This window comes from Notechis scutatus, chromosome 2 (genome assembly GCF_049901735.1).
Source record: "Notechis scutatus isolate UNSWTSFEM ecotype Mainland chromosome 2, rNotScu1.2, whole genome shotgun sequence".
In the NCBI taxonomy this organism is placed as follows: Eukaryota; Metazoa; Chordata; class Lepidosauria; order Squamata; family Elapidae; genus Notechis; species Notechis scutatus.
The window spans coordinates 1,693,512-1,710,880 of record NC_142010.1 but is presented as its reverse complement, the minus strand read 5'-3'; the positions used below and the strand labels follow the sequence as shown (position 1 = coordinate 1,710,880).

The window sequence follows — 17,369 nt, the reverse complement described above, 5'->3', positions numbered from 1 at the left end:
CCCAAGGAAGCGAGGCTCGCACCGCCCGGGCTCCGCTGAGGTATCCGGCTGGGGCTGTCAGTTGTTGTTACTGCTGGTGCGGCTCGCGCGCTCCAGTCCTGAGTTGCCTCGGGAAGGGAAAGGCAAAAGGAAGAGCCGCTGCTGCCATTGCAAAGCGCCGCGCGGCTCTTCCTTTTTGCCTTTCCCTTCCTGAGGCAACGCGGGACTGGGCCGCGCGGAGCCGCGCCAGCGGTAACAACTCCTGACAGCCCCAGCCGGATACCTCAGCGGAGCCTGGGCGGTGCGAGCCGCTTTCCTTGGGAGCTGGAGAAGGCTGGCTCCTTCGGCTCACGGGTCATTCCCGGTGCGCAAAAGTGCCTCAGCCGCGGGCAGCCGCAGTGCTTCCCAATTACTATTTGCCGGCGTATAAGACGACCCGGCATATAAGACGACCCCCAATTGGAGGCATGTTTTCAGGGCAAAAAAGTCGTCTTATACGCCGGCAAATACGGTAGATGGTACATAAAGGTAAAGGCATAGATATAGATGATGATAGATAAGTAGGTAGATAGGTAGGTAGATAGTGCTTGACTTGCAACAGTTCATTTAGTGACTGTTCAAAGTTATAATGACACTGAAAAAGTGGCTTAGGACCACTTTTCACAGTTATGACCATTGCAGCATCCCCATAATCATGTGATCAAAATTCAGATTCTTGGCAACTGGTTCATATTTATCAGAAGCCAAGGTTCAGTGATCATCTTTTGTGACCTTCTGACAAAAAAAAAGTCAATGGGGAAGCCTGATTCACTTAACAACCAGGTCACTAATTTATCAATTGTAGTGATTCATTTAACAACTGTGGCAAGAAAGGTCGTAAAATGGGGCAAAACACACTTAGCAAATGTCCCACTTAACAACAGAAGTTTTGGGTTCCATTGTAGTCAAAAGTCGAGGACTACCTGATGATAGATATAGATAGATATAGATGTAGATATATAGATATACACACACATTAGGTTTTCTATATTTTACTCCACAGTCATAAACTTGAGCTATAGGTAGGGCTAAAACAGAGTGACTGTCAAGGAAATCAGGAGTCCAAGCAGATTAAAAAATATAGGTTTATTGTATGCTAATGCTTGCATGAAGAGATTTGAGACTGATGACCTGTTTGATCCCTCCCTCAGGCTCAATCTGGTCATCTCCTAGAGTAATTATTAAATATTCAGGACAAACAGAAGCTTGATCCTGAATATCCCTCCTCCTTCTTCATAATAACCTCTTACCTCTTCTCAAGCAACTCATGATCACGAGTTGAAACAGGGAAACTGTTAGTAAAAATTATTCAACATTAACCTGTCTGTACTAAGAAGCACAGGCACTACTCCACACAATTATGAGGAATCAAGACTTGACTTGAAGCCTTTCCAAAAGGGAGGGGACAAGAATGTAATCAATCTTAAAGTCAATCAGAATAGAGCTGGAAGGGACCTCGGAGGACTTCTAGTCCAGCCCTCTGCTCAAGCAGGAGACCCTATACCATTTTATACAAGTGACTGTCCACTCTCTTCTTAAAAGCCTCCAGTGATAAAGCACCCACAGCTGCTGAAGGCAAGCTGTTCCACTTGGTTAATTGTCCTCATTGTTGGGAAGTTTCTCCTTAATAATCTTATGGAGTTCCTTAATATGTTCAGGGAAGTGAATGTAGTCATGTATGAAAAGTCTGAGAGATATTTCAGGAAATATACATTGGTGTTTAGGTTGTTGTGGTGATATCTAAATGGTTGAAGTAGAAATTCCTAGGTTGGTGATAATTGCATTTTACCTTCCAATGAAAGAAAGATGATGGAAGATTTTGAAGGGACATTTTATGACATCCTGAATTAACCTGAAATAGGAGAGAAAAATATTTTGCTAGAAAGCATGAGTAGATTGGTTAGTACAAGATCAGAGTGTATGGAAAAAGTGACTCTAGAATGAATAATAATTGTGGCTGATGAGGACTGGCTCAAAAACATAACTTTTGAAGACATGGTTTAAGCACAAGTTCAGATGGCAAAGGAATGCAATCAATTCACCACATGATGGAGTTGATAGTTTATTCAAGGGTCTTCAAACTTGGCAAGTTTAAGACTTGTGGACTTCAACTCCCAGAATTCCTGAGCTAACATGAATAATGGAGGAATTCTGGGAGTTGTAGTCCACAAGTCTTAAAACTGTCAAGTTTGAAGACCCCTGTATAAAAAGATTGAGAGAATCAAATGACAATGCAAGGGTGATAAGAGATGCTGAACGAAGGAAAAATAACTATTTTTTTCAACTTCTTAGTTTCCAGCACTTCTAACCAATGTCCTTGCTGAACTCTAAAACTACAGTCTGTTCCACCAGCCAGTTCATTCGGCAGATGACCCTCTGGGCTAATGGACTTCAACTCCCAGAATCCCCTAGCCAACTATGTTGAAGTCCACATATCTTTAAGCTGCCAAGGTTGAGAAACACTGTTCTTGGCTCCCTTTGACACCTGTTGAACTTCCCACTGCAAATCCCAGGCTGTTCCATATGACAGGCCCTAAAACACAGAAGTTATACCCCCTGGAACCCACTAGATGGCGCTGTTTAATGGAAGGAACCCAGAGAATATTTATTTATTTATTTATTTGATTTGTCAATTGTTTACAAGACAATAAGTACAAGTGTATACATAGTTGTGAATATATGAAATGGGTACATATATGAAAAATAAAAGAATAAGAGAAACAATAGGACAGGGACGGTAGGCACGTTGGTGCGCTTATGCACGCCCCCTATAGACCTCTTAGGAAAGGGGTGAGGTCAATAGTAGACAGTCTAAGGTTAAAGTTTTTGGGGTTTGGGGAAGAGACTACAGAGTCGGGTAGAGTATTCCAGACATTGACCACTCTATTGCTGAAGTCGTATTTCCTGCAATCAAGTTTGGTGCGGTTTACTTTGAGTTTGTATCTGTTGTGTGCTCTTGTGTTGTTATGGTTAAAGCTGAAGTATTCATTGACAGGTAGGACATTGCAATGTATGATTTTATATACCGTGCTTAAGTCGGACCGAAGACGGCGTAATTCAAGGTTTTCTAGTTTTAGAATTTCGAGTCTGGTGGCATAAGGTATTCTACAACGAGTAGAAGAGTGGAGAACTCTTCTTGTGAAATACTTCTGGACTTTCTCAATTGTGCTAATATCACATACGTAATAAGGATTCCAGACTGATGAACTGTATTCGAGTATTGGTCTAGCAAATGTTTTGTATGCTCTGGTTAGTAGTGAGATATTACCAGAGAAAATTTATATGTGAGACTAGGATGAAGCTGCCATACCTAAAGATAAAACAGGGAGGTAAGCAAGTCAAATAAAAGACAAAATTCCTGCCTAAATCCTCCCTCCCATTAAAATCCCACCAGCAGTTGCCAGTCTTGTCAATCAACTTACCCACAGCCTTCTTCATTAGGCTGCCAGGCACTAACCAGAGGGACTGAAGCCGCCAAGTCTGGATCTAAAGACAACGCAAAGAAGGCAGGCTTCTGGACCTATTTTAACCCCCAAATCCATGCTTCTGTACAAGTAAGGAAAAGCAGATCTATATTATAACCAGTTAACTTTTGCCCTTACTTTAAATTTACTTTAATTTTTTTCCCTTACTCAATTGTAAGGGATGTAAATTTAGGAAAGGATACTCAGGTTTTGAAAGAGGTCAGGTGTCTACTAGGTGCTACTGCCAGCAGAGACAAGAAGCGTATTCTTAAGATAGTCAAGAATGCCAGCAAGGACTGTGATGTTGATGCTATTATACATCTTGGTACAAATGATGTGTCCCAGAAGGATGTACTTTCTGTTCAGAAAGACTTCCAGAGCTTGGGGTATGAACTTAGTAATATGGGCTTTAGGCTTATCTTTTCAGAGGTTCTACCAATATACAAGGAACAAAAAGGGAAAGGGCAGCAGGTAGCAGAGTTTAATGTGTGGCTAAAGGAGTGGTGTAAAAGGGAAGGCTTTGGTTTTATTAGTCATGTTGTCTACAGCTAGTCCAATGAAAAACTGTAGAAAAGAGATGGTTTGCATCCATCAAAGAAAGGGACTGAGTTACTTGGCATTAAATTCACAGATTTCCTGGATAAACATTTAAACTGATCAGCGGGGACAGAGAATTAATGGATTCATAACATTTCTGTCCCCAGCAACCTAAAACTAATAAGGACACCAGTGCATGCAAAATAGATGTTTGTGCAGGTAAGATTATCAACCTTGATACCAACCAAACCCAATCATTTAAAAGTGAGTGCCATACCAAGTGCATTAATCAAACAGGTGGCAAGAAAGTAGGGGCAGGCAGGCACAACACAGGTTATGGAGACAGTAAACACAGTGTCAGACATAAAAATCTCAAGTGCCTATATACAAATGCACAAAGTCTGGGGAACAAACAGGGTGAACTCAAACTATGAATACATGAAGGTAAATATGATATAGTTGGAACAAAAGAAACTTGGTGGGAAACCCATGACTGGAACATACTGGTAGAAGGATACAAACTATTCAAAAAAACAAACAAACAGACCCCATAAAAGAGGAGGTGGAGTTGCACTGTATGTAAAGGACCACTATATTGCTACAGAAATGCATGAAACCAAAGATGAAAACCTCCTAGAATGCATATGGGTCAATATAAAAGAAAAAAAATGTCATGGCCATAGGTGTATATTATAGACCACCCAATCAAGCAGAAAAAATAGATGTCCTTTTTGCCAGCCAACTAACAAATATATGCAGGAAACACAAAACAATAGTAATGGGAGACTTCAATTATCCTGATATCAATTGGAAAACTAATTCTGCACCAAGTGAAAAATCAAATAAGTTCCTAATTAACCTAGCTGACAACTTTGTTGTCCAAAAGTAGAGGGTGAAACTAGAGGGACAGCCATACTGGACTTAATTCTTACAAACAGAGAAGAAGTGATAAAGGGAATTGAAACTGCAGGAACCTTGGGTGAGAGTGACCATGTCATACATACATTCAACATAACACAAACACAAGCAACAGAACATAATGACACCAGAGTTTTGGATTTTAAAAGACCTGATTTCAATAAACTCAGAGAGAACTTGGGAAAGATTCCATGGATGAAAATGCTAAAGGGGAAAAAAACTTAAGAATCTTGGGAAACTCTAAAAAGTATGATCATGGAAGCCCAGACCAGCAGAATACCACTGAGAAAGAAAAACAAGAAATCCAAGAAGAAACCAGCATGGCTGCACAAAGATCTCTCTGGCAAATTGAAAGAAAAAAAGGACAAGTACAAAAAATGGAAAGAAGGACATAAAACTAAGGCAGAATATCAGCAGATAGCCAGAATCTGCAAAGACGAAGTTAGGATAGCAAAGGCTCAGGACGAACAAAGACTAGTAACAAAAGTCAAAGATAATAAAAAAAGTTTCTTCCAACATAAAATAACAAGAAGAAAAATCAAGGAAACAGTCGATCCACTAAATAAAGAAGATGGCAAGGAAGTAACAGACAACAGAGAGAAAGCAGAACTGCTTAACTCATTCATTGCATTAGTCTTCACGCAACCCCCCCCCCCCCACAGCTCAACCCACCAAAAACATAATTGTAAAAGACAGACCAGAAATAAAAGTTAAAATAAGCAAAAATAATAATAAGAGAATACCTGCCTGATCTTGATGAAAACAAATCACCGGGGCCTGATGGATTACATCCCAGGGTTTTAAAGGAGCTGGCAGAGGTCATCTCAGAAGCACTGCACCATATCTTTCAAAAATCCTGGAGCACCGGGGAACTACCAGAGGAGTGGAAAAGAGATGATGTGGTTCCCATCTTCAAAAAAGAAAAAGAAAACAGACCCAGGAAACTATAGACCAATCAGCCTAACATCAATACCTGGGAAGATACTGGAAAAGATAATAAAAAAACAGATCTGCCAACATCTGGAAACAAGTAAAGTAATAACTAGCAGTCAGCATGGATTTGTTAAGAACAGATCATGCCAAACCAATCTTATTTCATTCTTCAACACAGTGACTAAATTAGTAGACCAGCAAAATACTGTGGACATAATATATTTAGATTTCAGCAAGGCATTCGATAAAGTAGACCACACAACCTACTTCTTAGTAAGCTAGAAAAAAGTGGAATAGATAGCATCACCACCAGATGGACTCACAACTGGCTGGAAAACCATACTCAACGAGTAGTCCTTAATGGGTCTAAGTCTACATGGAGGGAAGTAAACAGTGGGGTGCCACGAGGTTCCTTCTTAGGCCCAGTACTCTTCAATATCTTCATTAACGACTTAGGTGAGGGAATAGAAGGGGAACTTACTAAATTTGCAGACAATACTAAGCTGGCAAGGAATAGCTAACACCCAAGAAGATAGGCTCAAGAACCAGATGGATCTTGACAGACTAGAACACTGGGCCGTATCTAACAAAATGAAATTCAATGTAGAGAAAAGTAAAGTCCTACACTTAGGCAAGGAAAAACAAAAGTACACATATAGACTGGGTGAAACCAGGCTCAATAGCAGTAACTGTGAGAGGTATCTTGGAGTCTTAGTGGACAACCAGCTAAATATGAGCCAGCAGTGTGCAGCAGCAGCCAAAAAAGCTAATGCAATCCTAAGTTGTATTAACAGAGAGATACAATCAAGATCAAGGGAAGTACTAATACCACTCTATAAAGCCTTAGTAAGACCACACTTAGAGTACTGCATCCAGTTTTGTTCACCACATTATAAAAAAGATGTTGAGACTCTAAAAAAAGTACAGAGAAGAGCAACCAGGATGATTAGGGGACTGGAGGCTAAAACATACAACGAACGGTTGCAGGAACTGGGCTTGGCTAGTCTAGTGAAGAGAAGGGCCAGGGGAGACATGATAGCAGTCTTCCAATATTTGAGGGGCTGCCACAGGGAGGAAGGGGTCAAGCTATTTTCTAAAGCGCCTGTAGGCCAGACAAGGAATAATGGATGGAAACTGAATAAGGAGTGATTTAACTTGGTGTTGTAATGACGAGGCAGTCGAGGGGTTTGATCATGATCAACTGAATCATGATGATCTTTATTGGAATCTAGTCTTGCATTTATTACACATTTTTAGTAATCCTCCAACATTGGTTAACTTTGGTTATTGCTTAACTTTTGTTGCTGTTTAGCATAGTAATTAATACAATTAATTATCTCTAGTTAAAGTCTAACACATGTTTACTTCCTCTCTCTAATCCTCCTTTAGATTAGTGACTTTGTTTGCCTGAGTTGTAATTGCTTGGAAACATTCTTTATCTGAGGTTTGCCATCCAAGATAGGAACATTCCTGCAATTACAACTCTACAACCTGGAAATAAGGAGAAACTCTCTGACAGTGAGAACAATCAACCAACGGAACAGCTTTGCCCTCAGAAGTTGTGGGAGTGCCATCACTTGAGACTTTCGAGAAGAGATTGGGCTGCCATTTGTCAGAAATGGTGTAGGGTCTCCCGCTTGGGTGGGGGTTTTTACTAGATGACCTACAAGGTCCCTTTCAACTCTAAATATAGTTGGCCTTCAACTTAAAGCCACAATTGAGCGGCACATTTTTGTTGCTAAGCGAGACATTTATTAAGCGAGTTTTGCTCCATTTTACGACCTTTCATGCCACAGATATTGAGTGAATCACTGCGGTTGTTAAGTTAATAGCGTGGTTGTTAAGTGAATCGGGCCTCCCCATTGACTTTGCTTGCCAGAAGGTCTCAAAAGGGATCACATGACCACAGGACAGTGCAACCGTCATGAATATGAGTCAGTTGCTAAATGTTTGGATATTGATCACGTGACCATGGGAGGTACTGCATGTCAGGTTTTACCGCACAATATTAGATGTTAGAAACAACCCCACAAAGTCACATTCTCCAATAGAAGTAATTCAACATTGCTTGATGTCATAAATCTGCACCTCAAGGGGCCTGAGCAAGGTCAGCTCGTTTTTCCACAGGAAGAAGAACCACCTAGCCTAAACAACTCTCTCTATCTCCACTCCTCCCCCCTCTTAGGAATGTGGCAAGCCTGAAACCCTTCCTCCATGACCGCCAAAAAGAAAGTAAGAAAAAGAATATATACTATATACTAAATCTAATCAAAATGGCTACACATATGTCAATTTCGATTTTGACACTGCAATGATCCTAAGCATGAAAAACAGTCATAAGTTACCTTTTTAATCTTATAACTTCGTTTGCTCACTAAATGAACTTTTGTAAATCAAGGATCTCCTGCTTGAGTAGGGGGCTGGACTAGAAGACCTCCAAGGCCTCTTCCAGCTCTAATTCTGATTCTGAGGATTATCTGTATGTGACTAAAGCATCAGGTTGCCAACTCCTTTCTTATTAAATAAGAAGGTACAAGAACCCTGCGGATCGATTCTAGTCTAAGGTTCTGTATCATACAGTGGCCTTCCAAATTCATTCAGGAAGGTTGAAGGTAAAAAAAATGGGGGAGAGAAAGAGAAGAAGCGAGGGAAGGAGGGAGAGAGAAAAAGTGAGTGCACAACACTCTTCTAGTTAACTCCCTCTGAAGCTGAAGGCTATATACAGCCATTTATTTATTTATTTATTTTATTTTGTCAAGCAAGTATTAGATAACAGGTATAAGTATAAACATGGTTATGAATACATGAAATGGATATGAATTTAAAAAAAAAGAAACAATAGGACAGGGACGATAAGCATGTTGGCGTGCTTATGCACGCCCCCTACAGGCCTCTTAGGGAAGGGGTGAGGTCAATAGTAGACAGTCTAAGGTTAAAGTTTTTGGGGTTTGGGGAAGAAACCACAGAGTCGGGTAGAGTATTCCAGGCATTGACCACTCTGTTGCTGAAATCATATTTCCTGCAATCAAGTTTATTAGCTTTTTTTTTTTTTAGTACAAAGCTCCTTTTATGGGCTCAGCATTTCTCACAATTCAAACCTCCATTAGCTTCAATGTGTTTAAATACTGTGAGAGAACAAAAATAATAATTCTAGACAGATGTTCTATACTTATGCAGGTCTTACATGGTCTTTTGTACCACCCATCTTTTCTGCCTAAACTCAAAAATACAAAAATATATTGTAGTCCTTCCCTGTAGAATTGCACTCTTATTTCCAAATCATTTCCTGTGAATAACATAATCTACAACAACGACCGCATAGAGCTAAACATTCATATGTTGATTGCAAATACATACCTCAGACATCGGATCAGCGCTGCAAGTGTGGCAGAAGACAGGTGAATAGATGAACACGCTTCGTGCAAGTTTACTTGTTAAAGTTTGCACGGCTATTCCTACCTGTACAACAGCATAAGTGCGCATTGAGATTTACAAGGAAAGCACTCTTGGAGTGTGTTGACGTTTCTACACAATGGGCTGGGTTTGTTTAAACCAAGCAAAAAATCCCTCCTGGGGCTTTACCATTGCAGAAGTTTTAATTTTCCTCAGTGTTCAGGGCAGGAAGCATGTGCGAATCAGTCCACACCCTGCTACACTTCCTTTGGGGACTTTCCAAGGAGCAGATTTTCAAATCTGATAGTGCTGCATTCAGCAGCAGGGACCAGGCACCTCCTGAAGCTGAGAATAATTCAGCTGAGAAACCCATCTACCATACAATCCCTGACACTCAGTCCTAAAATCCCTAGGATTGAAGCATTAGACAGACAATTAGCATTAGATAATAGTCTGTATATATTCTCAGTCAGGGGTGGGATGCAAATATTTTTACTACTGGTTCTGTGGGCGTGGCTAGGTGGGAGTGGCTAGGTGGGCATGGCCATGTGGCTGGGTGGGCGTGGCTTCCTTTATTTTTTGCAGCACTCCCTCCCACGCGCCATTATTTTTTTTTTTTGCCTCCTGGGCCTCAGGGAAGCCTCTTGTGAGGAGGCATTTTTGCTCCCAGGAGGCTTTCCTGAGACCCAGGAAGGCCAAAAACGGAGCGCCGGTGGGTTGCGCAGCACTCCCCCCCACCACCCGGTGCTCCATTTTTTGGCCTCCTGGGCCTTAGGGAAAGCTCCTAGGAGGCTTCCCTGAGACCCAAGAAGGCAAAAACAAATGGAGCGTGGGAGGGAGTGCTGCAAAAAAATAAAATAAAAAAAATGAAGCCACGCCCACAGAACCGGTAGTAAAAATATTTGCAGCTCCCCCCCCCCCCCACGTGTGCCCCTTTTTGCCTCCTGGGCCTTAGGAAAGCCTTCTGGGCCAAGCAGTAAGACAGCGAGGGGGATCCCAGCACAGCTGATCGTCGGAACAGCTGATTGTCAGGAGGGGGGGAGAAATACATTAACGAGTGACTGGGCAGGGGAGAATGCAGTCAGCGATGTCGGGCATGCATACAATGTCATGCATATGCGATAAGGACTGACTGGGTGGGGAGGGGGAGGGGCCGGGCCAGCCAGAGGCATGATTTGCCAGTTCTCTGAACTGCACAGAATCATAACAACCGGTTCTATAGAACTGGTCCAAACCTGTAGAATGCCACCCCTGTTCTCAGTCATCCAGGTCATTGTTGTCCCAAAGGTGCTTTTTCAGGAGGCAACTGGACTTCCTTGTTTTTTTCTTTGAAGACATTTCACTTCTCATGCAGAGTTGAAGAAGCTTCTTGGATGAGGAGCGAAACGTCTTCAAAGAAAAACAAGAAAGTCCAGTTGCCTCCTGAAAAAGCACCTTTGGGATAGCATTAGATCATGGCACATAAATGAAAGCAGCTTTTCTTTGGCTTGGTTTCATTGATTTAAATATTGCTTTACAGGTAGTGCTTGACTTACGACCACAAATGAGCCCCAAATTTCTGTTGGTAAGCAAGATGGTTGTTAAGTGAATTTTACCTCATTTTACAACTTTTTCTGCCACAGTTGTGAAGTGAATCACTGCAATCAGTCACTTAATAACACGGTTGTTAAGTGAATCCGGCTTCCCCATTGACTGCTTGTCAGAAGGTCACAAAAGGGGATCCCATGATCCCAAATGTCAGTGGCCCAGCATCTGAATTTTGATCATGTGACCATGCAGATGCTGCAATGGTTGTAAACATGAAAAAGGATCATAAGCAGAGGTGGTATTCAGCAGGTTCTGACCAGTTCTGGAGAACTGGTAGCGGAAATTTTGAGTAGTTCGGAGAAGTGGCAAATGCCACCTCTCACTGGAGATTTTACAATATCCTTCCCCTGCCACAGCCACCAAGCCACACCCACAGAACCGGTAGTAAAAAAAATTGAATCCAACCACTTGTCATAAGTCACTTTTTTTCAGTACCGTTGTAACTTTGAATGGTCAGTAAATGAACTGTTGTAAGTTGAGCACTAGCTATAGTTAGTTTCATAAAGAAATCCCCTTCTCAAATGTTCATATACAGGATTGGGGCTATTTATTAGTCTCCACAATAACATACTTACCACATTTACAAAATTGTCAAGTAATGTAATTTTGTGGCTGATACATTTAAATAGAAATACAATTATTGTGGAGAACTTATGTGGAAAAGGTGGGAGAAGTGTAAATCAGTAGGCTAGTCTTACATGAAGGACATAAAACTATGCTTCCACAGCTCATATACTCTTATTATATTCTTCCACAAGAGGCAAAAAATCCCCTTTCCCTTCCTAATTAACTAATGGAACACCTGGCCTTCAGAAGTTGTGGGTTCTCCATCACTGGAGGCTTTCAAAAGGAGACTGGAGAACCATTTGTCTGGAATGTATAGGGCAAGGGTCTTCAAACTTGGCAAGTTTAAGACTTGTGGACTTCAACTCCCAGAATTCCTGAGCTAACATGACTGGAGGAGGAATTCTGGAAGTTGAAGTCCACAAGTCTTAAAGCTGTCAAGTTTGAAGACCCCCTGCTGTAGGGTCTCCTGCTCAAGCAGGGGGTTGGACTAGAAGACCTCCAAGATCCCTTCCAGCTCTATTATTCTATGTTGTATGCAATGTATTTTGGTTACTTCAACCAAGGCTGTTTTTGTCCTGCGTAGTCAGCCTACACTAGGGGTGTCAAACTGGTGGCCCAAAGGCCAGATATGTCACACATAGGCCACGCCCACCCCAGCTCCGAGAATGGGAAAAACGTCATGAAACGTCACGTGATGGGGTGAGTTTGACACCTGTGGCCTACCAGAGGTAATATTCAGCAGGTTCTGACCAGTTCTGAAGAACCGGTAGTGGAAATTTTGAGTAGTCTGGAGAACCAGCAAATACCACCTCTGACTAGAGATTTTACAGTATCCTTCCCCTGCCACGCCCACCAAGCCATGCCCACAGAACCGGCAGTAAAAAAAAAAAAATTGAATCCCACCACTGTGACCTACACTGTGATGGGGAGCCATGCAGGAGTGTCATTTTTTTGCCCCCTGGAATACAGGCCTAGCAGCTTGTTTCCATTGCCAGAAAGCAAAAAAAAAAAGAGCCTGCTATTTGAGAGGTTCAATTATAAATAGGCAAAAACTCCCTTCTCAGGAATGTTTATCTATTGCTACTATATACAAATCATTTGAGGCTGATTAGTGCTACGGTGTTTAAGCTGTTTCAGTTTCAGCTTTAACTTTTTTTCATGATGATTCACCATCTTGAGTGTCCTGTGAACTGAATATAATTAATAAAAATAAGTTTAAAAAAATATTTGCAAAGGACCAGTAGAGGACTGTGGACTTTGGGATATTTAAAGATCCTTTCCTGTTTTAACTTTAATAGAATAACAGAATAACGGGGTTGGAAGGGATTATGGAGGTCATCTAATCCAACCAGGTGTTCATGAAGGAAACCCTACACCATTTGAGACAAATGGTTGCCCAATCTCTTCTTTAAAAAATCTTCAGTGTTGGGGCACACACAACTTCTGGAGGCAAACTGTTCCACTGATTAATTGTTTTAAATGTCAGACAATTTCTCCTTAGTACTAGGTTGTTTCTCTCCTTGATTAGTTTCCACCCATTGCTTCTTGTCCTGTCCTCAAGTGCTTTGGAGAATAGCTTGACTCCCTTTTCTTTGGGGCAGCCCCTGAGATATTGGAAGACTGCTATCATATCATCCCTAGTCTCCCCCCCCCCATTGAATTAGAATATCCAATTCCAGCAACCATTCTTTAAATATTTTAGCTTTCAGTCCCCTAATCCTCTTTGTTGCTTTCCTCTGCACTCTTTCTAGTGTCTCAACATCTTTTTTACATTGTGGCGACCAAAACTGGATGCAGTATTCCAAATGTGGCCTTACCAAGGCATTATAAAGTGGTATTAACACTTCAGGTGATCTTGCTTTTTATCCCTCTGTCAGTTTGATTTATGAGTATGTCAGCTGAATATAATGGAAACAAATAGGAGCTGGATTCCAACAAGAAAACTTGTAGTGCGCTTCTATCATCACAACCATCATTTTAAAACAAAATCCTCTGCTGGTTAATGACTGCAGTAAAGTTATTTGGTTTGATTCGTTAATAAAAACCCTGGACTTTCACCTCCATAGTCAGTAACCTCAGGCAAACAATTCAATAAATGTACATGTGATGAAAAACACTGTTCTATTGTTTCTGTTATTATTTATTTTACGACTCCAGAACATCTTACATTAAAAAGGGAGACTATGATATTTAAAATCATTATTCTTATTATTGAAACACTAATGAATGTCTTATGATGACTATGTCAAACACTTCAGGTGAAATGAAGTTGTTCTTCTTTGGTTTTCTGGTTGTGCTGCTAACCATTTTCATCAGCCAGTAAGGAAAAGATCTATCAGTCAGGGTCCAGGAGTAAGAATGAGGAGGGTTTGACCCTCCACACCTCTTTTCTAACACACAGTTTGGACATCTTCAGGGGTGGGCTTCCAAAATTTTGAAACGGGTTCTCTGCCCAGTTGCTGGGTGGGCGTGGCCAGGGTGGGCATGGACTAGTCAGCCTTCTACACCACGGTGTGTTTGAGGGGGTGACTTTTGCCCTCCCCAGGCTCCGGAGGCTTCCTTCGCGCCTCTGGGAGGGCAAAAGCAGCCTTCCCAGGCTCCAGAGGCATTCTGGAAGCCAGAAACGGGCCCATTTCCAGCTTTCCTGAACTTCTGAGAGGCCCGTTTTTCACCCTCCCTGAGCCTCCTCACGTGCCCTGCATTTACCTGCATCCAAAATGAGCTGTGTGGGGACTCCTTAGGAGGGCTGGGGCAGGTTGGGCAGGGCCATCCTGGAGTCGGATTTGGGGGTTGTCCGATCTGTGCAAAATCTTAGCTAGAGGATCTCCCGAACCCCTGCAAACCCACAGCAGCCCACCCCAGGACATCTCCCAAGGTAAAAATGATATAAAGGGTAGAAAAAAGCTTAGATAAGAGAAAGGCAGACCTGCTACGATAATGCAACAAGATAGGAACTGAAACTAATTAGGGTTTGGCCTAACCCTGACCCTAACTTAATAGAAAAATTGCCACAAAGAGGAGAGGGTCAACTTATTTTCCAAAGCACCAGAGGCCAGGACAATAAACAATGAAAACTAATCAAGGAGAAAAGCAACCTGGAATTAAGGAGAAACTTTCTAACAGTGCAAACAATTAACCAGTGGAAAAGCTTGCCTAAAGAATTATAGATACTTTATCACTGGAGGTATTTAAGAAGAGACAGTTATTTGTCTGAAATGGTATAGGGTCGCCTGCTTGAGCAGTGGGTTGGACTAGAAGATCTCAAAGGTTCCCTCCAGCTCTATTCTGATTGATTGATTGTTCCTAACAGGGAGGGAAAAATGATTGAAAGTAATAAGAAAAGAAAGTGATTATTTAAGCAACAAAGTGATTCTTTAAGCAACAAAAGCCCAGTTCAACTTTCATCGTTATTTTCTGGACCCTGCAATTTTGGGCAAATGGCTACTGTATTTTAAGTCAAGCTCCATTTCAGAGTGCTGTTTAACTGGAGAAGCAAAAATATCCCTCCTTTTATTCCCAAAATAAAGAAATGGAGATTTGCTGATCCTTTTTTTTTTTTTTTTACTTTGCTGAAGGTCTAGAGAGAAGTTGCTCAAAAATGAGTAGGATCATATGGAAAGAACTCAGAGCACTACCCCAAGGGTGATTTTCCAAAAGGCAGCTGGACTTTCTGCATGAAAATGGTTCAGTTCTCATCCAGGAAGTTTCTTCAGTTGTTCTTCACTGAAGAAGCTTCTTGGATGAGAAGCAAAATGTTTTCAAGGGGAGAAAAACCCCAAACCTTCAGAAAAGCATCTTTGGGACAACCATGACCTGGATGACTGACATTGGCTAAGATATATTCTAATTTAAGTCCAAAATGTTGGAAGTGTGGACAAAAAGACAAATGGCTTGTTCAGATTATTTTAATATTCAAGGATGGATTAGTAAATACAGTATATAGATAATTGATATTTATTTGTCTACTATGTCATTTGGCTAAAGATATTTGCTGCCTGGAGCTGAGAAACCAAAAGGAAATTAATGCAATTTCTGGCAGGAAACAGATGTCCTGTTCTGTGTTGTGCTGTATAAACATGACAATATTTGGGAAATAATCTGAACAAGCCTAGAATGCAACAAACAAGCATGCAAGTCAATTATGCTAGATGGACAACTATACAAATTGAAACAAAATGTCTGCATCAAGTGTATTTAAATGTTAGGGAGGTACTTTTAACTAACTGTAATAAAGAACACAAAGAAGAGGGAATCCAAAGCACTTAAGGGCAGGACGAGAAGCAATAGATGGAAACTAATCAAGGAGAGAAGCAACCTAGAACTAAGGAGAAATTTCCTGACAGTTAGAACAATTAACCAGTGGAACAGCTTGCCTCGAGAAGTTATAGGTGCTCTGACATTGGAGGTTTTTAAGAAGAGATTGGACAGACATTTGTCTGAAATGGTATAGGGTTTTCTGCCTGAGCAAAAGATTGGACTAGAAAGCCTCCAATGTCCCTTCCCATCTCTGTTATTCTATTCTATTCTATTCTATTCTATTCTATTCTATTCTATTCTATTCTATTCTATTCTATTCATAGAATACTTTTGGCTAATCTTGTCAGGAAAAACAATCTCCTGTCCATACTTTATATGGACATTAATTCTATTTAATAGGAATTGTTCTCAAAGTATGCAAATTAAGAAAAAAAAATACTTGCCTCCAAGTGCCATGGCAGAAAGTTTAGGAATCCAATTGGAGTTAAAAAATAAAACCTGTTTCTGAACATATGAACAAAAATATGTATATAGTAATGGGTTTTCTGCTACATTTCATACTCAGAATATCCTGAATAGAAGTGAAATGGATATGGTATGAACAATTCTATAAAAATTCCTTTTCCCCTCCTTTCTTTTTTCCCCTCCCCTGATGGTGTCATTTACAGGCTTACACTAACAAATGTGTTCATTTAACTCTTAGTTCACTGCAAAACTCCCCTGATGGTTTTAGAACGCTAAGGATATTATGCCTTCTTGTGTGTTTGCTTGTCTGTCTGTCAAGAAAAAGGGACTCATTTATCCTCTGAAATGATTTGATAATGGATCTTAGATCTAAGAAAGGGCAATAAGGTAGTAGTTGGAAGGGACCTTGGAGGTCTTCAAGTCCACCCTCCTGCTCAAGCATGAGACCCTATACCATTTTAGACAAGTGGCTGCCCAGTTTCTCCTTAAAAACCTCCAGGGATGAAGCACCCACAATTTCTGAAGGCAAAGCTGTTCCACTAGTTAATTGTCCTAGGAAGTTTCTCCTGAATTCCAGGTTGCTTTTCTCCTTGATCAGTTTCCTTCCATTGTTTCTTGTCTGGCTTTCTGGTGCTTTGGAAAATAAGTTGTTCCCTTCTTCTTGTGGCAGCCCCTCAGATACTGGGAAACTACTATCATATCACCCTTAGTCCTTCTTTTCTCTAGACTAGCCAAACCCCTGCAACCGTTCTTCATATGTTTTAGTCTCCAGGCCTTTCATCTTCTTAGTTAATCTTCTCTGTACTTCTTCCAAAGTCTCAACATCTTTTTTGTAATGTGGTGACCAAAACTGGATGTGGTATTCCAGGTGTGGTCTTACTAAGATTTTATAAGGTAGTACTAATACTTCACACGATTTTGATTCTATGCCTCTGTTTATACCAGGGGTCGCCAACCTTTTGGACATCAGGGACCACCAAGCTCATCATTTTAAATCCCGCAGACCAGAGACCTTGGGAAAATCCCCCAAAAAAAGTCTGCAGGAAAATTCCCCATCCCATTTTCCTACCGATCGATCATTCTTTATTTGGGATCGCAGGATATCGTCTCCAGCTCCGTTCTCAGGGGGAGGGAGAGAAAGAGACTTTTGGGTTCAAGCAAGGAAAGCAGCAGAAGCAGCAGAAATCTTTCTTTCTCTCCCCTAAACTCTGCCAGAAATTAGTTTTTGCC

The 17,369-nt window shown here is 41.1% G+C and overlaps 1 protein-coding gene across 5 annotated transcripts in view; it reads right to left on the bottom strand.

The window, feature by feature from the left end:
* The window catches only part of LOC113426308 (uncharacterized), a 532,245-nt gene extending 515,988 nt beyond the window's left edge, over nucleotides 1-16,257 (bottom strand). The window contains exons 1-2 of one of the 5 annotated variants that reach the window (XM_087954247.1): nucleotides 16,114-16,257; nucleotides 9,228-9,325 (exon numbers count right to left, since the gene is read on the bottom strand). The gene's annotated coding sequence lies outside the window, so the exon portion shown is untranslated. Of the gene's footprint in view, nucleotides 1-1,807; nucleotides 2,095-3,440; nucleotides 4,183-9,227; nucleotides 9,522-16,113 lie in introns of those variants that run through there. The other 4 variants (XM_087954249.1, XR_015747404.1, XM_087954248.1 and 1 more) reach the window with 4 other exon arrangements.
* Between the last annotated feature and the right edge of the window lie 1,112 nt (nucleotides 16,258-17,369).